This window comes from Vulpes lagopus, chromosome 10 (assembly GCF_018345385.1).
Source record: "Vulpes lagopus strain Blue_001 chromosome 10, ASM1834538v1, whole genome shotgun sequence".
In the NCBI taxonomy this organism is placed as follows: Eukaryota; Metazoa; Chordata; class Mammalia; order Carnivora; family Canidae; genus Vulpes; species Vulpes lagopus.
Window position 1 is genome coordinate 21612928 of NC_054833.1, and position 19140 is coordinate 21632067.

The 19140-nt window shown below is 38.9% G+C and overlaps 1 pseudogene; it reads right to left on the bottom strand.

Annotated features, from left to right (window-relative positions):
- Nucleotides 1-745: 745 nt before the first annotated feature.
- The window catches only part of LOC121500843, a 45074-nt pseudogene continuing 26679 nt past the window's right edge, over nucleotides 746-19140 (bottom strand).

Genomic DNA, 19140 nt, shown 5'->3' on the forward strand with positions numbered 1-19140 from the left:
CCAGAGCTCATCTTTTTAGTACCAAGTGGGTTATTTTGTGCAAAAGGAAGTGTTTAATCAACAAACCTTTCCAATTTGACAATTCAGTGGCAAAGAAAAGTCTTCATATGTATAGCCTCTGTTTTCAATTGAATAAAGAGAACCCAACAATCGTATCTTAATATGAAGGCAAGTCCTAACTGTGAAAGTATTTATTTTGGTTAAGTTTCAACAATTCGAGCTTAGGTTACTCTCACAGATAATTAACTATTAAAATTGCTTCTACAAATGTGAAACCAATTTTTTCCTTAGGGGAAGAGAAATGGACAGGAAGAAGCAAATGGAGATGAGGCATAACATGGTGGACAGGCTATATACAGTTGTAGATTTAGTAAATGATTTTGGTCACTTTTCACAACACAATGGCTGTTTTCTTGTATCTCTTGCTACACCTATGGTAGAGGAAAGTGCTAAACCTATAAATCAAAGCACATTTGATAAAACATTCACTTTCAAGTTTCATAAATACATGCATTTCTAATTATAAAGTCTCTACAATACATTTGCATGTTTACATAGACTAACATATATCATACAAACTCACGGAAGTCTTCTGTTATGCTCTTAGTTTTCCCTAGATCTGATATTATCTTCATAAATATTCAATTAAGCCACAAACAAAAGTACTGTAACTTTTTAAGTCTATCCAAGTTTTAAAGAAAAAAAATCAGCAGCTATTCCATAAAACAGAAGGGATGTCAATCCTTTACTTTCTTTGGCTTTCTGAGTCGGTTGTTTGAAAAACACTAGGAGCTGACATGAGGTTTTCTATATATTGTCCAAGAACTTGGTTTTCTGATTTTAGCTTCAGATTTTCTGCCGTCATTGCATCTACTCTTGCTGCCAGATCTTCAAATGTGTGTTGATAATTCCAACATTTGATTAATAAGTCGTGTTTTTTCCTCCAGCTCCACCTGATTTTCAGCACCGACTTTAGCCCTGTTGGCATTTATTATCTCTAGTAACAAACTTCTGGGCATTGGATATAAAATCCTGGATGAAAGGTCTACTGTTGGAAGCTCTGGGGATGGGAGGGATCTAACCGTTGTTCTTCAGTGGTCAGGATGTCCCTACTAAAGGGTACAACAGATAGAAGAGAAACATCCTCAGTGTTACCCTTGGGTGTGGGTGAGCATCATGCTTTCAGATTCAAAGACGACCGCTTGCTGGTTCTAGGATTAAGCTAACTGGCTCTAAAAGATTCATAGAGTGAACCCAGGCAGAAAGTGGTGATGAAACATCTTGCAGCATCAGTCCAACCTCAGTCTACAGACTTCTGCCAACTGGTCAGGATTGTCAGGGACAGTGATGATGTCTGCTATGGTGGCAGTGTGTGGTAAGGGCTGGGGGTCTAGACTGCCTCCCAGACCACAACTATCACAGTGAAAATAAACATCCATGCAGTCTAGACTGACTGGCCTCCAAGACTTGCCTGTAAGTGTGTGCATTTTATTGGATTCCTTGTGGTTCAGTGACAATATTGAAGGACCTAACACCCATTTCCCCTTTCCTCTTCAGTATCTGAAGTTTTGGAAGGCCACAAGGCATCCAGCTGAGAAATTGCATTTCCCAGTCTCCCTTGTGGTTAGGAGTAGTTAATGAGATTTAAGCAGAAGTCACTGTGTCTGCCCTCTGCTCTTCCTTCTTGCAGCCAGGAACACGGACTGCAGCTGTAGCAGCCATTCTGTAGCCATGGATGAATGCCATCAGCCGGGAGCAGAAAGCTAGGGACAGTCAAGGTCACTGGTGACATCGCAGAACCAGCATTTTAGCCATGGATTGCCGACCTTTGGACTACTTTTACGTGGGACACAAAACAAATAAGCACATAAAATTCTATATTGTTTAAGCCACTGATTTATAGGTTTTTGGTATAATCCTGACATTCACATCGATGGCATCATTTGATATGTGAGCTGATTGCCCCGTATGGATTTCTTGTTTGCTGTTCCCTGACCTCTTAGAGAGGCAAGACTCACCCTCCACTCTTACTATCACTGCTCCCAGTTCCCCAGGGTCATTGAGGCTCTCTGGCTGAGACTATTCAATCTTTTAAGTTACCTGAAAGCAAAGCTGCTGGGTTCACTAGCCACTTGCGAAATCAACCAGATGGGTCTTCAAACTCTTTGCTGAGCCCACTGTGCCTGGGGAACTCTGAAGGATGCTTTCATGGACTCTTTAATTTGGACCCAGAGGAGCCACACAGCTGGGATCCTATTACTCCTGAGATTTTCTTCCTCAAAGACAGTTTCTTTTGAGTCTTAGATGTATATGTTTAAATCTTCCAATTTGCAGTAGACATGAGATTTCCTGAGTCATGAATACCAAGCTTATGAGGGAAAACTAATAGGAAAACCTCGTGATACTCCCAGAGAAAGAAGCAGCATGCACGAAGCAATGTATAATTTAGAGGGGAGGCATTTCAAGGTATAAGACTTCAAGTCTTCCAATGTAAAGATTTTGCAATCAACAGATCCAGAGATCAACCTAAGAAGATCTAGAAAAAGCTGTAACCATCATCTCAGTGCCAATGAAACAAAGGTACATCTGTAGGTCTGTCCAGAATATTGTGTGTAAACCAAATCCAGCCAAAGGAAGGCCAAATGATCCACATGCAGTGATCAAAATAGTAGAGAAAGAGGTCTGAGAAAGTGCATGAACAGGGGCTTTGAGAGTCAAAGAGAACTGGGTTCAAATCCCCTCTTTTCTTCATTAGAAACAAAAGCGCAGGTGGATATCTTGGAAGCATTGTTGGGGATGAAATAAGAAGCTGTGAGTAAAAGGGCCTGGCCATCAAAAACACAGAAGGATGGGAGAGAAGAGCACAATGGTGGTCAGTATGGGCTTCGCCATCCTAGAGGGGATGGTCTGAGTCTAGCTAGCTTCCTTTACTTACTTCTCTGCGACCTTGGACAAATCAGCTAATGTTTTCAAGTTTTGAATTTCTGATTCAGGAAATAGGGACAATAAAATACCTTATTGATAGTGTTGTTGTGGGAATTACATGACATCATGCATATCACACAAGCACCTAGCAAAATGCTGAAAACAGAAGAGCATTTCAATAAATAAAGCTGCTGGGGGCAGCTTCTTCCTTCTTCCCCTCCCTCTTATATTTCCCAGTCCCTTACACTTGATTGCGGCCATATGACCCATTATGACCCATGAGTGGTCAGCAGAAGTGATGTGTACCACTTTGGGTCTGAGCACGAAGAATGAGCACATCTCCATATGCTTTCTTCCTTAGCCATAGCAAATGTTGGAGTAGCGTGTCTGAGATGGTCACAGAGTATTGGAATCTCCATTAGCTTGAGATCCCGAGTGGCTATTTGGACCCACACTGGCTGTGTTCGGCAACTGGATTTTGAGATTGACTTCTTACCACGGCATAACCTAGCTTATTCTCACTAACATAAATACCTGTAAGTGCTGTTGATCTGAGTTCTGCAAAAAAGTATACAAGGTCAAGCAAGCTTAGGAAGTCCTAGGCCCTTTAAATGTTAATGTCTCTTCTGAAACTCCAAGGTTTCCCACAATAATTTGACAAAAGCTTTTTTTTTTAAATTTTTATTTATTTATTTTTTTAAATTTTTATTTATTTATGATAGTCACAGAGAGAGAGAGAGAGAGGCAGAGACACAGGCGGAGGGAGAAGCAGGCTCCATGCACCGGGAGCCTGATGTGGGATTCGATCCCGGGTCTCCAGGATCGGGCCCTGGGCCAAAGGCAGGCGCCAAACCGCTGCGCCATCCAGGGATCCCCCCCCCCTTTTTTTTTAAATGAAACATGTTTTACAGGTCTAGTGTTCCATAAAACACACTTTGGAAAAGGGTGTTTGGTTAATTGACTGTTTCCTACTGAGACTCTGTCCTTGTTTCTCTATCTCCACATGAATTCCAGCAATGTATTCCTGCAGTTCCCTAATTAACCCATTTTTATATTCCATGGCTTCCCATCACTCTTCTGAATTCCAAATTGCTGAGCACTACTGGAAAAAGTTAAGGGGTGGAAGCTGATTGAACCTCCAACACTATTGCTTTGCACTATTGAGCTTCCAGAATTTGTAAGTTTTTATTTCATTTTCAGTCAATTCCCTACAAACCTACCACCACAGCTTTTCTTAGGCTCACTTTGCTCACACCTCAAGCTTACCCTCATGCCCCTCCTTTCAGCATAAAATCCCACTGCCTACCTATAGAAAAGATCAGAGTCATCCAATGTAAACTCTTGATGCATTCTCCCCTCTTCCTGTTTTATGTAGATCATTATCATTCTGTCTTATTTAAAAGAAAAAACTGTTTTGTATTTTAGAGACTCCCCAAACCCCAACCAAGCTATTTTTTCTCTTCTCTGTTTCTGTTAAGCAACAGTTAAGCTTTTAGCAAAGGAACACAGTAACCATCAAGGAGTCACCAAGAGCTTCTTTAAAAGCCCCCATTCCTCAAATTTAGTGCTTCTCACCCTGTGTGCTCTCCCCTTGGCCAGGTCACATCCTCTTGTGGCCTTGATGTAACTCTGCAGGTGAGTTTTGAATCTAGGTTTTCTTCTTTCTTGTTCTTGAAGACTTGGATTTTCATCTGCCAACTGGGCACCTCCATATGAATATCTCAGGTATCTAACTATTCAAACAAAACAGTATTTTCCTCTGTCACATGCTACTCCTCCTCTGCTTCTTCTGGAGTTGGCGTCCCAGGAAACCAGCTCAAAATTTCCGGGTATCTCTGCCTCTTTCTTTTCTTAACTTCCTTTGCTGTGTTTATAAAAGATCTCCTCTTCCCTTTCCACATCTGTTGCTTTAGGTCTCATTCCTCTGACATGGACCAATGAAATAGTTCTTCAACTGGTATTCCCAACTCTAGTTCTCACCCACAATCTACCTCCTAATTGGTGCCAAAGAGGAATTTGACAGAATTTAACATTCATTTGTGATTCAAAAATAATAAACAAACAAATGAACAAACAAACAAACTTCCTGGCAACCTAGAAATAGACAACTACAATGATAAAGATTGTCTGTTTCAAACTGGCAGCCAGCAATATACTTATAAGTGAAATGTTGGGGCATGCTCATTAAGGCCATGAACAAGACAGAGATGCTTGCCATTAAAATTAGCCAGTATCATAAGAAAAAAGAGACATAACCATAATAAAGAATGAAGCAAAACTATCCTATAGTATTTACTGATTTTTTTTGAGCCAATGGATGAAAGATTGAATGATATGGGAAAATATTTATGGTATATTATTAAGTTAAAAAAAGTGACTAAAAAAGGAATATAAGCAGCATGATCCTAATTTTGTGAGGAAAATAAATGCATATTTATTGAGTGAGTAGGAAAAATTTCATGACTGAAAAAAATTAGTTTGTGAAAGCTTATACACTATCATCTTAATTTGATTATGTTCTTCCCAAAATAAATCTTCAAGTATGTAAACGAAATTTTTTTGTTTTTATGTTTATTTCATCTGTTCTATAAAGAAATAGATTCTTTTGAAATCAACAAAATGTCATATATATAAAAATATGAGTCTCTCATTTTTAGGTTCCAATCTAGATACCAGGTGAAATGTAACATCCTATCATATTCCTTCCGAGTGTCTAAAGATTGGCTACTCATCACCCCTTTGCACAAGTTCTAATTCTCCCTCTTAAATATAAAATGCCTCAGTCTGTCCTAAGTACAAAGAACATACCCTTCTGTCCAAGAACTCCCAGGCATAAGAGGCATATAAGGCATAAGGAGACTTTTGTATTTAGAAGTGATGTGTTAATTGGTGCCTCTGTCCTTAGAAATATAGTGATTTCTACTTAAAACTTTGAGTCACATAGAATATTGTACAGCCCTGCTTCCATTAGAAGAGAGGAAGAACCTTTTTGATGCTTATGACCATAAGCTGCTGCACAAGAGCCCAGCCTGCTTAAAAACTAGCAAATCCATTTGGTTCAGGAAATTTAGCTGTGCTTCCCAATGATTTAATCCTCCTCTGCTTATTACCTTGTTTTTTTTTGGATCATCTTGTCCTCAACTTGAATTGGTACTAGTTTTTTAAATTTCTGATCTCCTTATTGTGAATTCTGTTACCAGCTCCCAACATTGGCCCTCAGACCATGCACCTGGCAAGCTCTCTGGTGTCTGTCTCTGTCCATCTAGAGAGGTTGGGCATGACATTGCAGGCCAACTGCACACTCAGTTAATAAACCAGGTCAGGCACTAAGCAATGATAGGTGCTAATGCCACACACCATAGGGTATGCTTTGGAGTATATTCTTGCTTGGAGTTTACCGAGTTTCTTGGAATTGTGTGTTTATGATTTTTGTCAAATTTAGAAAATGTTTAGCCTTTTTATCTTCAAACATTTTTTTTCTCTCACCCTCCTTCTGGGATCCAACTATACATTAGATGATTTGTTATCGCCCCACAGGTCTCTGAATTGTTAATTTTATTCAGTCTTTTTTTTCTATCTGTATTTTATTTTTGGTAGTTCCTATTTCTATTTCTTCAAGTTCATTGATCTCTTCTTCTGCAGTATCTAATCTGGTGTCAAGCCCATCTAGTGATTTTTCCCTCCATCTGTTTCCACATGTTATACTTTTAAGCTTTAGAGTTTCATTTGGTTCTTTTTTTTTTTTTATATCTTCCACTTCTCTACACCTTATGTTCATGGTTCATTTTAAACACTGAGCATATTTATAATAGCTGTTTTAAAGTCTTTGCTGATTCCACAAATGATGTCATTTCTGTTTCTAATTCCATTGACTGATTTTTCTTTCTAGGTTGTAGGTTCATGGGTCTCATTTACTATTTCTTCACATGTCTAGTACTTTTTTACTGGATGTTGAACACTGTGTTACTGAAATATTTATTGTGTGGGTTTATTGCCTTTTTGAAAATTGGTTTTTAAAAATATTTTATTTATTTATTTGAGAGAGGGGGAGAGAGAGAAAGAGAGAGAGAGAAAGAGAATGAGCGGGAGTGGGGAGGGGCAAAGGGAGAGAGAGAAGCTGACTCCCTGCTAAGTACAGAGTCTGACACGGAGCCCAATCCCAGGACCCCAAGATCACAACCTGAGCCAAAGGCAGATGCTTAACTGACTGAGTCACCCAGGCACCGCATTGTCTTCTTATAGATAGTACTAGGCTTTTTTTGGTCAGGTAGTTAAGCAGTTTGGCAATCAGCTTGATCTTTTCAAGGACTGGTTTTAAATTTTGTTACAGCTGGTCTAGAAAAAGTTTACTCTAGGGCTAGATAAGCCCTCTCACTACTTCTGTGGTCTCTACTGAATGCCTTGGGTATTTGAGAACCTTCCCCCCTGGATTATTGGAACTCCGGTGTCTCCCATCCCTCTGTGAGCTCCAGGAAATGTTGAGTTTATAGCTCGCTGGCAATTACTTGCCTGGCCTTGTGGGGTTTCACTCCCTGTAGACTCATGGTGACGCCTCACTGGATTGCTCTGTCTCTTTTCGGGTACTTGCCAATTGCAACTACTTCAGAATCCTTGAACTCTGACCTCTAACTCCTCAATTCAGAGAGCTTTCATGCTTTGTTTGGGTTCCTTCTTTCCATATCTTGGTCTGGAGAATATATCCAAGCAGAAACTCCCTGTGATTATAAGCCTTATCTCTGTTTCTCTTCTCTCAGGGATCACAGCTCTGTGCTACCTTTTGTGCAATGTTTTATTTGTTATAATGAGATGGAGGTCTAATATCAGTTACTTCAACATAGCTAGAAGCAAAGCTTCTCTTTGTTTGTACTTTTAATTTAAGTAAGTGGCATTGTGATAAAAAGATTTCATTCTGTATTTTATCATTCTTTCTTTTTAAAATTTAGAACTGTTTGTCTAAAGCTGTTTGATTAATTTAGGTTGATATGTTTACATCTAATTTGTTTCTTCTAACTATTGCATGATTGGAACTTTATTTTTTTTTAAAAAAATTGATCTGACAGGGCTATGAGGGCTGAATTAGAGAAGGGACTTGTCCTATTTATTCACATTTCTACAGTTTTTCTAAAGCTATTCTCATTAACAAAAATATCTTTGCTCATTCTCTGTCAAAACAAGCTTCTCAGTTTCTTAATAATTAAAAAATCTGAAATATTTTTCAGTATGTAGAAGTATATAGATAATACAGAAAATAGTGTGGAATATATATATATATATATATATATATATATATATATATATATATATATACCAATAGTCTAGATTTAAATATGTTAATGTTTCTATGTCTGTGTTGTATGCAGGCTTTTTGTAATGGTGATAGGAAATAAGATATTTCAAAAACAGCTAAAGTCCCAATCCCATACCCTTCCCCCTTCTCCCTACCTTAGGAAACTATGTAAGTTGCTATGTATTTCCCTATACATGATTTCATATTTTTATTATATGTATATTCCTTCATAAATACATAGTGTTTTGTGTGTCTTAAAACTTTGCAAAAATAAAATGACATATCAGATAAAGGGCTAGTTTCCAAAATCTATAAAGAACTTATTAAACTCAACACCAAAGAAACAAACAATCCAATCATGAAATGGGCAAAAGACATGAAGAGAACTCTCACAGAGGAAGACATGGACATGGCCAACATGCACATGAGAAAATGCTCTGCATCACTTGCCATCAGGGAAATACAAATCAAAACCACAATGAGATACCACCTCACACCAGTGAGAATGGGGAAAATTAACAAGGCAGGAAACAACAAATGTTGGAGAGGATGCGGAGAAAAGGGAACCCTCTTACACTGTTGGTGGGAATGTGAACTGGTGCAGCCACTCTGGAAAACTGTGTGGAGGTTCCTCAAAGAGTTAAAAATAGACCTGCCCTACGACCCAGCAATTGCACTGTTGGGGATTTACCCCAAAGATTCAGATGCAATGAAACGTCGGGACACCTGCACCCCGATGTTTCTATCAGCAATGGCCACAATAGCCAAACTGTGGAAGGAGCCTCGGTGTCCATCGAAAGATGAATGGATAAAGAAGATGTGGTTTATGTATACAATGGAATATTACTCAGCAATTAGAAACGACAAATACCCACCATTTGCTTCAACGTGGATGGAACTGGAGGGTATTATGCTGAGTGAAATAAGTCAATCGGAGAAGGACAAACAGTGTATGTTCTCATTCATTTGGGGAATATGAATAATAGTGAAAGGGAATATAAAGGAAGGGAAAAGAAATGTTGGGAAATATCAGGAAGGGAGACAGAACATAAAGACTCCTAACTCGGGGAAACGAACTAGGGGTGGTGGAAGGGGAGGAGGGCGGGTGTTGGAGGGGAATGGGTGACGGGCACTGAGGTGGACACTTGACGGGATGAGCACTGGGTGTTTTTCTGTATGTTGGTAAATTAAACACCAATAAAAGTTAATTAAAAAAAAAAAAAAACTTTGCAAAAATAGCATTATGCTATGCATACTCTTTTGCAACTTATTTTGTGGCTTAGTATTAGGTCTGATATTTTGATTTATTGAAACTGATAGGTGTGATTACTAGACGTTAATTGCTGTATGGGATTCTCTCAACTATTTCATCCATAGTTCCTTTATCTATCATCCTACTCATGGAAAGTTTACCTTGGATTCTTACAGATATTTCCTTGTCTTCATATCTCTTTGTGCTCATTTCACCAAATTGGCAGAAATTTAAAACTCCAGTAACACTAAGTATGAGAAGAATACAAGGAAATGTAATATCTTATGCAATGTGGATGGATGTGGGTGTAATTCTGTACCCATTCCCAGGAGATCAATGTAGTGACACTAGCGCTGACAATAATCAAAGGTCCATTTTGTATTTTGGTGAGGAAACTGTCAGAATCATTTTTATTTGGTTCTACTTCATAAATTTTTATGGCAAGTAAATAGCTTATTATTCTAGCCATCTCAAGAACTGAAGACTGCTGTAGAACTTTATGCTTTTTGGGGAACAAAGACTCCAAAGGATGGAAAAAAATAAAATATTAAAAATTTTTGAGTGTGTTTACAGTTCAGTTTTCCCTGGAATTGTTAATAGAAAGTAAAGTCACTGATCTTTCACTGTACCCTGCAGTAGCGATATTTTATGATTTTCCAGTTATACAAAATATGTTTTAAATTAGCTCCCCCTCTTAGCTCTAACTGTCCAAGGTCTTTATTCTCCATGTCCTCTTTGCTCTGATAGGGTTCTCTCTCTCTCGCTCTCTCTGCCACTTAAAATACTTCTATGCTTATGAAACAACAGCAACAAAACCCAGTGGTTTTCAACCCTGGTTGTTGATTGGAACCACCTGTATTAAAACACCAATCCCTGGGACTCATCCTCAGAGATTCTGATTAAATTGGATTTAGAACCACTGTATTACGCAATTCAATTTACCAGTATAGAGCTTTACACAAAACATTCAATTATGCAAAATATATCTCTGTATAATGCACTCATATATCCTATTTATCTTTCACCTTCCTTTCAAATCCATAATTTGAGCAAATTTTTCACATGAGCCCCCCCCCAATCTAGTTCCTACTGACTAATTGTGTGAATTTGGAGAAATTACTTAATCTTTGTGTGGCATTTTCCCCCTCATCTGTAAAACGGAAATAATAATCACAACATACTTTTCAGGGCTATTGCAAGAATCAAATTAAATTATACATGCAAGTAAAATGGAAAGCAATTTACAAATGTTAATTATTATGAGTCTCTCTGCTCAACATTACCATATGCTGTTTGGATCACATCCGCATACAATTCTGTATATGTTGAATTGTTGTAATTTCCTGTTTATTTTTGTATGTATCTTTACACTTGTACAACCTAAATCTCAATTCAATTAAGACATTTTTGGGGGAAGAAACAAATTTATACTTCTTTAATATATTTTATTTTCCCCATTTCCAAACACAAAGCAGGAGGCAAAAACCATTAAATTGAATGTATTAACAGAAACATAGTCCATGATTAAAAATCTTTTCTGTTACAGTGCATATTAACTTTGACCAGGATATTTTATATACACAGGAAATTGTTTTTTGACACAGTAATCCTTATTCCCTCTTCACTTTATCCCTTTTCCTTTCTACCACTTTCAATCAGATACTTGGCTCATTGAGAGTTGGTTAATTGTCTGATGAGAGGGTTGTGTCAAGATCAAAAGCACAAAGGGTGCCTGAGTGACATAGTCAGTTGTGCACCGACTCTTGGTTTCAGCTCAGCTCGTGATCTCAGGGTCATGAGATTGAGCCATGACTTAGGCTCTGCGCTCAGCAAGGAGTCTGCTTAAGTTTCTCTTTCCCTTTGCCCTACTTCCCCCTCTAAAATACATAAATTAATTAAAACGACAACAACTAGAAATAACCTCTTTGTCTTTTTAAAAATTTTCCTTTCTCAAAGTCTAAAACCAGAGCAGGTGAGAAGATTTGGAGCATAGACAAAATACCCCATGAAACCATGGAGAACACAGAATTTTTCCATCTCCAGGTGAGAAAAAGATTTACCTGAGCTTAGGAGAGAGGTGAACAGAGAGAAAGGAAAACTGTGCTGGAGTGTGGCAAGATCTTAGAAAAGGAAGCTGAAGAGGTACCAAGGCAGGTGGGCAGCCTTGAGAAGACTCCAGTGCCCCAAACATGACTCGGAGAGATTGACAGCACTTGGACCTTGAGGAACTATTGGAACAGGAAGGTGGACGTTCTCCATGGCAACTCGTGTGGACAGATGGCAAAGGAAGGGATTTCCTGTAACTCCCCAGGCCTTGCCACTGTATAGGATTCTGAAACCATGCACAACTCTGGCTGTTGTGGTGGAGGCACAAGTTTGTAAACAATGAGGTTAACATGTCTTAATGTCTTATCACCAAAAAGCAATTAAATTGCTTGAGAAATTAAAGAATGTTCTATTTCTTGCACATTTGGAAATGTGGGCTGTAACATCCACCACATATATGCATATGCATGTAGCTATTTATATTTTACATTTATAGACACACACACAACACAGAATTCAGGGTACCTTGCCAGAAATGACATTTGTAATTTTCTCTCTTCTCTACGAAGAGAAATGCCCACAAATCACATTCTCAAAGAAAATCAGAGGTCAGAGGTCAAGCACATGTATTATTAAAAGACAAACTTACATTAATGTTAACATTTTCCCATTGTTGATATGTTTTTACTGATAGGAGAGTTGATATACAGCTTTTAAAATATTTTATTTATTTATTCATGAGAGACAGAGAGGCAGAGACATAGGCAGAGGGAGAAACAGACTCCCAGTGGGTCATCTGATGCAGGACTCGATCCCAGAACCCCAGGATCACGATCTGAGCCAAAGGTGGATGCTCAACCACTGAGCCATCCAGGTACCCCTGATATATGGCTTTTGTGATAAATTAATAATTATAAAGCTAATGTTATCTCATTAGCAATGACAAATTGCTGATTTGTCTTTGACAAATCATGACAGTCAGTGGCTGGCGATTTCCACAACAGGGCATGGCTGGGTTGTTTTAAACGACAAAATGAAGGCAATCCAGAGTTTCTCCTGTACAACCTGGCACGTACATCTTCAGAGACTCTGGTTTTTAATTCCTATGAGAAAGAAGGCAAGAAAAATGGGAAACTATTAAGAAAAATTTCATGGGGGAAAGAAAAGCTGCTCAAAACTTGGCATTATATCTCCCTCACCATCATACGCTCTGCCTTTGCAATGCACCTGAGAGGTCTAGTGATAGAGACCCTGTCTGTGATGCAATAGTTGTCCTATCATCTGGAGACAAAGCTACGTGGTAAGTAAGGAAGGCAGAGCTAGAAGACAGAAGGAACCTGAGTTTCTGATAACTGCCTTAAGCAGTTGACAATGGCCCGTGAAGGCCTACCTCTAGCCTTCTTGTTACAAGAGGAAAATAATCTTCCTTCTGTAGCCACTGTGGTTGGATTTTCTGCTCTTTGCAGCTGAATGCTCCCTTACCTCAAACCTAGGTGTACAACTATGATTCACTAATATCCTAAGGAACAAGATACACTTAGGACTGGACTTGTTTTTAATAATAGTAAATGTAAACCTACATTTCAGTAAGTTGTCTTAAAGATGTTGGCCAGGCCCCTGTTCAGTTACATTGGATTATCACTACTTTGACTCACAATGTGGGCTATTTAGACCTCAGGCCAGGGGCAGAGGTGCCAATTCTGCTACTGTTTTTCTGTTCATTTATACTTGCAATATTAGTATTGTCTTTTTTTCAGAGGAATTTTTGTGGTAGAAATCTCTAGAAGTCACTCTTGTGCCTTGTGAAAATTGGTCTGATTAAAAGGTTGTAATGCATATGTAATGTAATTCTTCATATTAAGGAATGGAATATATCCACGTAATCAGTCACATAAAGTACAAAAGAGTTTCTAATCTGATATCAAACATACAAGGAGGTTTTCTCAACCTTTCTCCTCCATCAAGAAAGGGGAAGACCTTCATTGTTTGGATCTGGCAGGCCATATGCAGTGTGCAGATGAGCAGAAGCAACACTGTTAGTTTGAATACTAGGCAGGCATAGAGCTTAACTTTTTTATTTTAGGAATTAAAATAAATACAGAGTTTGGTGAATTGGATACTCTCAAGGGACATTCAAGTAACCTTCTATAATACAGCTAGATGTTGCATAAATTCCCCCTTTCCAAATTATTTTTAATTCATTATTAGTTCTGCAGAACAGTCTGGGAAATTTTCAAGGAACCAAAGTAACTAAGTCTCACATCTTATATTTTAAAAAAAGTAGTCAACATGGATCATGAACTTAAATGTAGAATGTGAAATTATGAAACTTTTCAAAAAAATTAATAGGAGTAAAATCTGCTGGACCTAGGATTAGGCAAAGAGTCCTGAGATGTGGTACCAAAAGCACTTTCCATAAGAGGAAAAACAATAAGCCAGACTTCAACAAGATTAAAAACTTTTGGTCTGCAAAAGACCCTCTTATGATATCGAAAAGTCAGGCTACAGACTGGGAGAAAATGTTTGCAAACCACCTAACTGACAAAGGACTAGATCTAGAATATATAAATAACTCAAAACACAGCAGTCAAAAACCAAGCAATCTAGTTAGAGAATGGTCAAAAGGTAGAGGATACATCCCATTGTGGAAGTTATAGAGATGCCAAATCAACACATGAAACACATGATAGTGAGCATCAGTATCCACTAGGGAAATGCAAATTAAAACCACAATGAGATATCACAACACACCTGTCAGAATGGCTAAAATAAAAAGTAGTGGCAACCCCAAATTCCAGGGAAGATGAGAAGGAACTGAGTGTCTCACACATTGTTGGTGGGAAATAAATATAAAGTGGTACAGCCATGCTGGGAAAGAGTTTGGTAGCTTCTTAAACAACAACAACAACTAAACATGCAATTATCATGTGACCCAACAGTTATACTCTCAGACATTTGTCCCAGAGAAATGAAAAGTATATCCACACAAAAACCTGTACGTGGAGGCACCTGGGTGGTTCAGTGGTTGAGTGTCTGTCTGCCTTTGGCTCAGGTTATGATCCCAGGGTTCTGGGATCAAGTCCCCACCGGGGTCCCAGCAGGGAGCCTGCTTCTCCCTTTGCCTGTGTCTCTGCCTCTTTCTCTCTGTGTCTCTCATGAATAAATAAATAAAATCTTTTTTTGAAAACCCTGTACATAACTGTTTATTACAGCTTCATTTGTAGTAGTCCTCAACAGGTGAATGGTTAAACACGCTGTGGTGCATCCACACCATGAAGTACTGTAGACCAATAAAAAGGACTGGACTATTGATACACACAACAATCTGGACTCCTGAGAATTATACTGAAAAAAGCCAATCCCCCAAATGACATATTTTATTATTTCATTTTTAAAAATTATTTATTTAAAAAAAATAAAATAAAATAAAAAATAAAAATAAAAATTATTTATTTTTTGTTTATTTATTTATAGAGAGTGGTGGGGGAAGGGGAGAGAGAGAGAGAGAGAGAGAGAGAGAGAGAGAGAGAGAGAGAATTTCCAGAAGACTCCCTGCTAAGCACAGAGCCCAACTAGTGGCTTGATCTCATGAGTGAGATCATGACCTGAGCTGAAATCAAGTCAGATGCTCAACCAACTGACCCATCTAGGCACCCCTGTATGATTCCATTTTTATGACATTCTTGAAATGAGAAAACTGTAGGGATGGAGGACAGATTAGTACTAGGGATTAAGGGAGGCTAAAAATGAAAGGGAAGTGGGTGTGGCTATAAAAGAGCAACATATGGAAACTTGTGATGATGGAGATGTTCTGTATCTGACTATATATATGTCAATATCCTGGTTGTGATATTGGACTATAGTGTAATGAGATGTTACCATTAGGGGAAACTGAGTAAAGAATACACAGGATATCTGTATTAGTTTTGAGAACTGCATATGAGTTGGGGCACCTGGGTGGCTCAGTGAGTTAAACGTCTGCCTTCGGCTCAGGTCATGATTCTGGAGTCCTGGGATCAAGCCTCACATTAGCCTCCCTGCTTGATGAGGAGTCTGCTTCTCCCTCTCTCTCTGCCCCTCTCCTCTACATGCACTCTCTCCCTCTCTAATAAATAAATAAAATATTAAAGAACTGCATATGAATCTACAATTACCTTTAAACAAAAAGTTTAATTTAAAAAGTAAACAAAACAGTGCTAAAAAGTCAGATGAATTATAAGCAAACTTGAAAGTTAAGGTTGCCCAGCTGATACACATAGCCGCGGTTATAGTCAACAGAATAAAAATTAAGTCCATGGCAAAACAAAGGATCTTGAACTAAGTTAGTTTTCTTAAATATCTTGGGAGTAAGGCACCCCCAGTTTAGGCCACCTGGAGCCCCAGGTTCCCCACAGGTTAAGTCGAATTAAGTAGAAGCTCATACTAAAAGAATGACCAAGTTCCAAGGAAACAAGCCACCATAAGGGAGAGCAATAAATGAATACGATAAATGTTAGATTTAGGTTTCCAATGACATCAGGTATTTCTCACTTTTGAGATACAGAGTATACAGTGGCTCTAAATGGAGGAATTAAACTCAATAAAACATGAAAATAAAAATAAGAAAAAACAAGAATGCAAAACCACCCTTATAAAATGATTATAAGGTGAAACAGCTAGAACTTACAGAAATGAAAAATATACTCATTAAACCTAAAAGTCAGATCTGCCTTGTGTGGGAGTCTAGCCAGCAAAAATTAAGGTTTTTTTTTTAAAGGAAATAGAAGATACAAAGAATGGAATAGAAAGAGCAAAACTGTCATTATAATTTTCAGGTAATATAATTATCTATATAGAAAAAGGAACTCACAGAGAAATTACTAGGATAATGAGAGTTTAACAAGGTCGCTAGAATAAAAATCGATATACAAAAATCAAATAACTTCTATAAACCAACAATAAATAGGAAAAGTCATTTTTAAAAAGATGCGCTGACAATGGTAACAAAAATAAATGACTTCAGAATAAGCATGAGAAAGGTCTGCAGGGCTTTTATAGAGAAAACTTTTAAAACTTATTGGGAAATAAATGGAGAGACAAGTAACGTTCATGATCAGAGAGACTCAGTCTGAACAGTTTTTCACCCTCTCTCTTCTCCAATGGATGCACTTGCTCTCTGCTCCTCTGAGAAGAAGGCAGCCATCAGAGAACGTCAACTTCCACGTATGAATATCAACGCTTCAGCAGCAGTCTTATAGAGCTGTATATAAAAGTGGTTACATGTGTTCTGTATCTTTTGAGGCTTTTTGTGTCAGAAACGGGGGTACCCACATGTGATACAGCCTCCTCTGTGCTGCTTCAGCCTGCCTCTGGTCCAGCCAGGTGCAGCTGACCAGTCTCTGGGCAGAGAGGGTTTTCCAAGATTGCTTAAATTAGGACCTGGCTACTCCTATCTACAGGTGTCAAGAGATGGTCCACCCTCTGCCTCCATCTACAGAGGGAATGAGGGAACCATGGCATCTGTCCCTCTATGTTCCTCACCAAGCTAATCTCCTAATGACCTTTATCTATGTCTATATCTGTTTCCATCAGTGGTCTCTGACTCCAGGTCACCCCTCAGCTCCTGGACAGGAACCCCCACAGAGTTCAGCACACTCTTCCTTGTGCCATTTCCCGTGCCTCCCCAGTGCCCTGGAAATGAAATCCTGGCACTGTGCCCTCTGTAGCTCATTTGGCAAAGTCTTTTATACTTTAAACCTCTCCTCTAGACATGTGTTCACTTTCTTGCTCCGAGGATGCCCAGAATTCCCCCGGGCACCCTTCTCCTCCTGGAGCCTGCGTGGACGATCGCTGTTCTTTCCCCCAGGATGCTGAAAGCCCTGGGCCTGGAGGTGGCCTGAGTATCTTCTCTGCCACTCATCTTTGTCTCAGATCATTCTCTCTCTTCCCTCTCCCTGAAACACCCCGGCTTTGAAAATCGTATCGTCTCTTCTAGCCCTGATTACAGCTGTCTGCTGACTTTTATGTTTCCTCCACCTTTTTTTCCAATGGATTTTAGCTCCTGGTGTTCTGTCACTTTATTCAACGTTCTCTTTGTCTCCATTCTTAGTGACTTCAATGTGCACATAATCTGTTCTACACTCTAAACTCTCATTTCCTTGCTTCTCAATGGCCATTTCCTCCACCCTACCTTTTTTTTTTTTACTCCCAAGCACGTACCCTAGCCTGGTCATTACCAATAGCTCCAACTCTAATATTTCTGGCTCTTTGACTTTGGGCACATGGCAGAGTGAACTTCCTTCTTCTGCTGAAGTTAGCCATGGCCACAGGATTTCTCTTGGCCAGTGAAATGGCCAAAAGAAGCTTTATGATGAAAAGCCTTATTGTTCTTCTCCCTGCAGGATGACCAGCAGCATCTGAGATGCTGGCTTCCCTATCGTCTGGGAGCGTGAGTTCTCACTACAGATGGAGCACTCCTGCTGACTTAAATAAACCTTTATTATTTACCGCTACTGAGAATTTGGGTTTGTTTATTGCCATAGCATTTTGTGTTTCCTTCCCTTTCTCTAACTGTCCCTCCAATCTTTCTGCATCACTTCCTTTAGTATCCAGATCCAAACAAGCCTCCCTGATATCAGAGAAACCCAAACTGGCATACAGAAATTCTCTTTGCAATTCTTTGGAGGTAAATCTAAAACTGTTCTAAACTAAAAAGTGTATTAAAATTAATATAAGGAAAAAATGCCAGCAAGATGGTAGACTATGAAAAGCCAGGCCCTCATTTCCCCCCACAGAAACATTAAAACAAAACAAAAACTAGGTACTGGCTAAAGTAACTTTCTAGGAGCTCTGGAAATAAATAAAAAGTCTGCAACAACAGAAAAAAGAATTCAATCCTTAACAAGCCACACTCAAAGCAGTAGAGAATTTCATGGTACTTTTGTTATTGCCCTACCTTCTTATCAGTACGATCAGAAATAAGCAGCCAATTCCTGCTTCTCTCCTTTGAGATGGGAGGATAAGGGTAAAACTTATCTGCCATGTTGTGACCTGTCTGCAGTTCTGCTCAGAGGACTGGTTTCAGTTTTGCCTGATTCTGAGCTTGATGAGCAAAGATAGCACGCCTTGGCTCACAACATGGGAAAGGCCAGAGAAGGCAATGGGAGACACTGGGGCATGTGAAAGCTGCAGGGGCACTGTAGCTCTTCAATGTCTATGGCAAGATAATATAGGTATAAGAATACAACAGAACATCTAAGGCCTCAAGAAGAAACTGGAAGGTGAGATTCTGGGAAATCAAGACATTTAAAAATAGTCATGAATATGAAGGGGGGAGAAAACCCCCCATCTCCCAATTCTCACACAGATCCATGCAGGATGGAGTCACAGAAAAAAAAAAAAAAAAGACTGATAAGACCTTAGGCTTTCACTCTGGGCTGATCCCAATGCTCAGAATGTGCCCTGGTAATTAGCATGAGTCAACAGAAATCTTGCATGCCAGAAGACAGTGGCCTGATATATTTACAGTGCTGAAAGAGGGGTGCTCAGCTGGCTCAGTCAGCAGAACATGCAACTTTTTAAAAAAATACTTATTATTTATTTATTTATTTATTTATTTGAGAGAGAGAGAGAGCAGAGGGAGGGTCAGAGG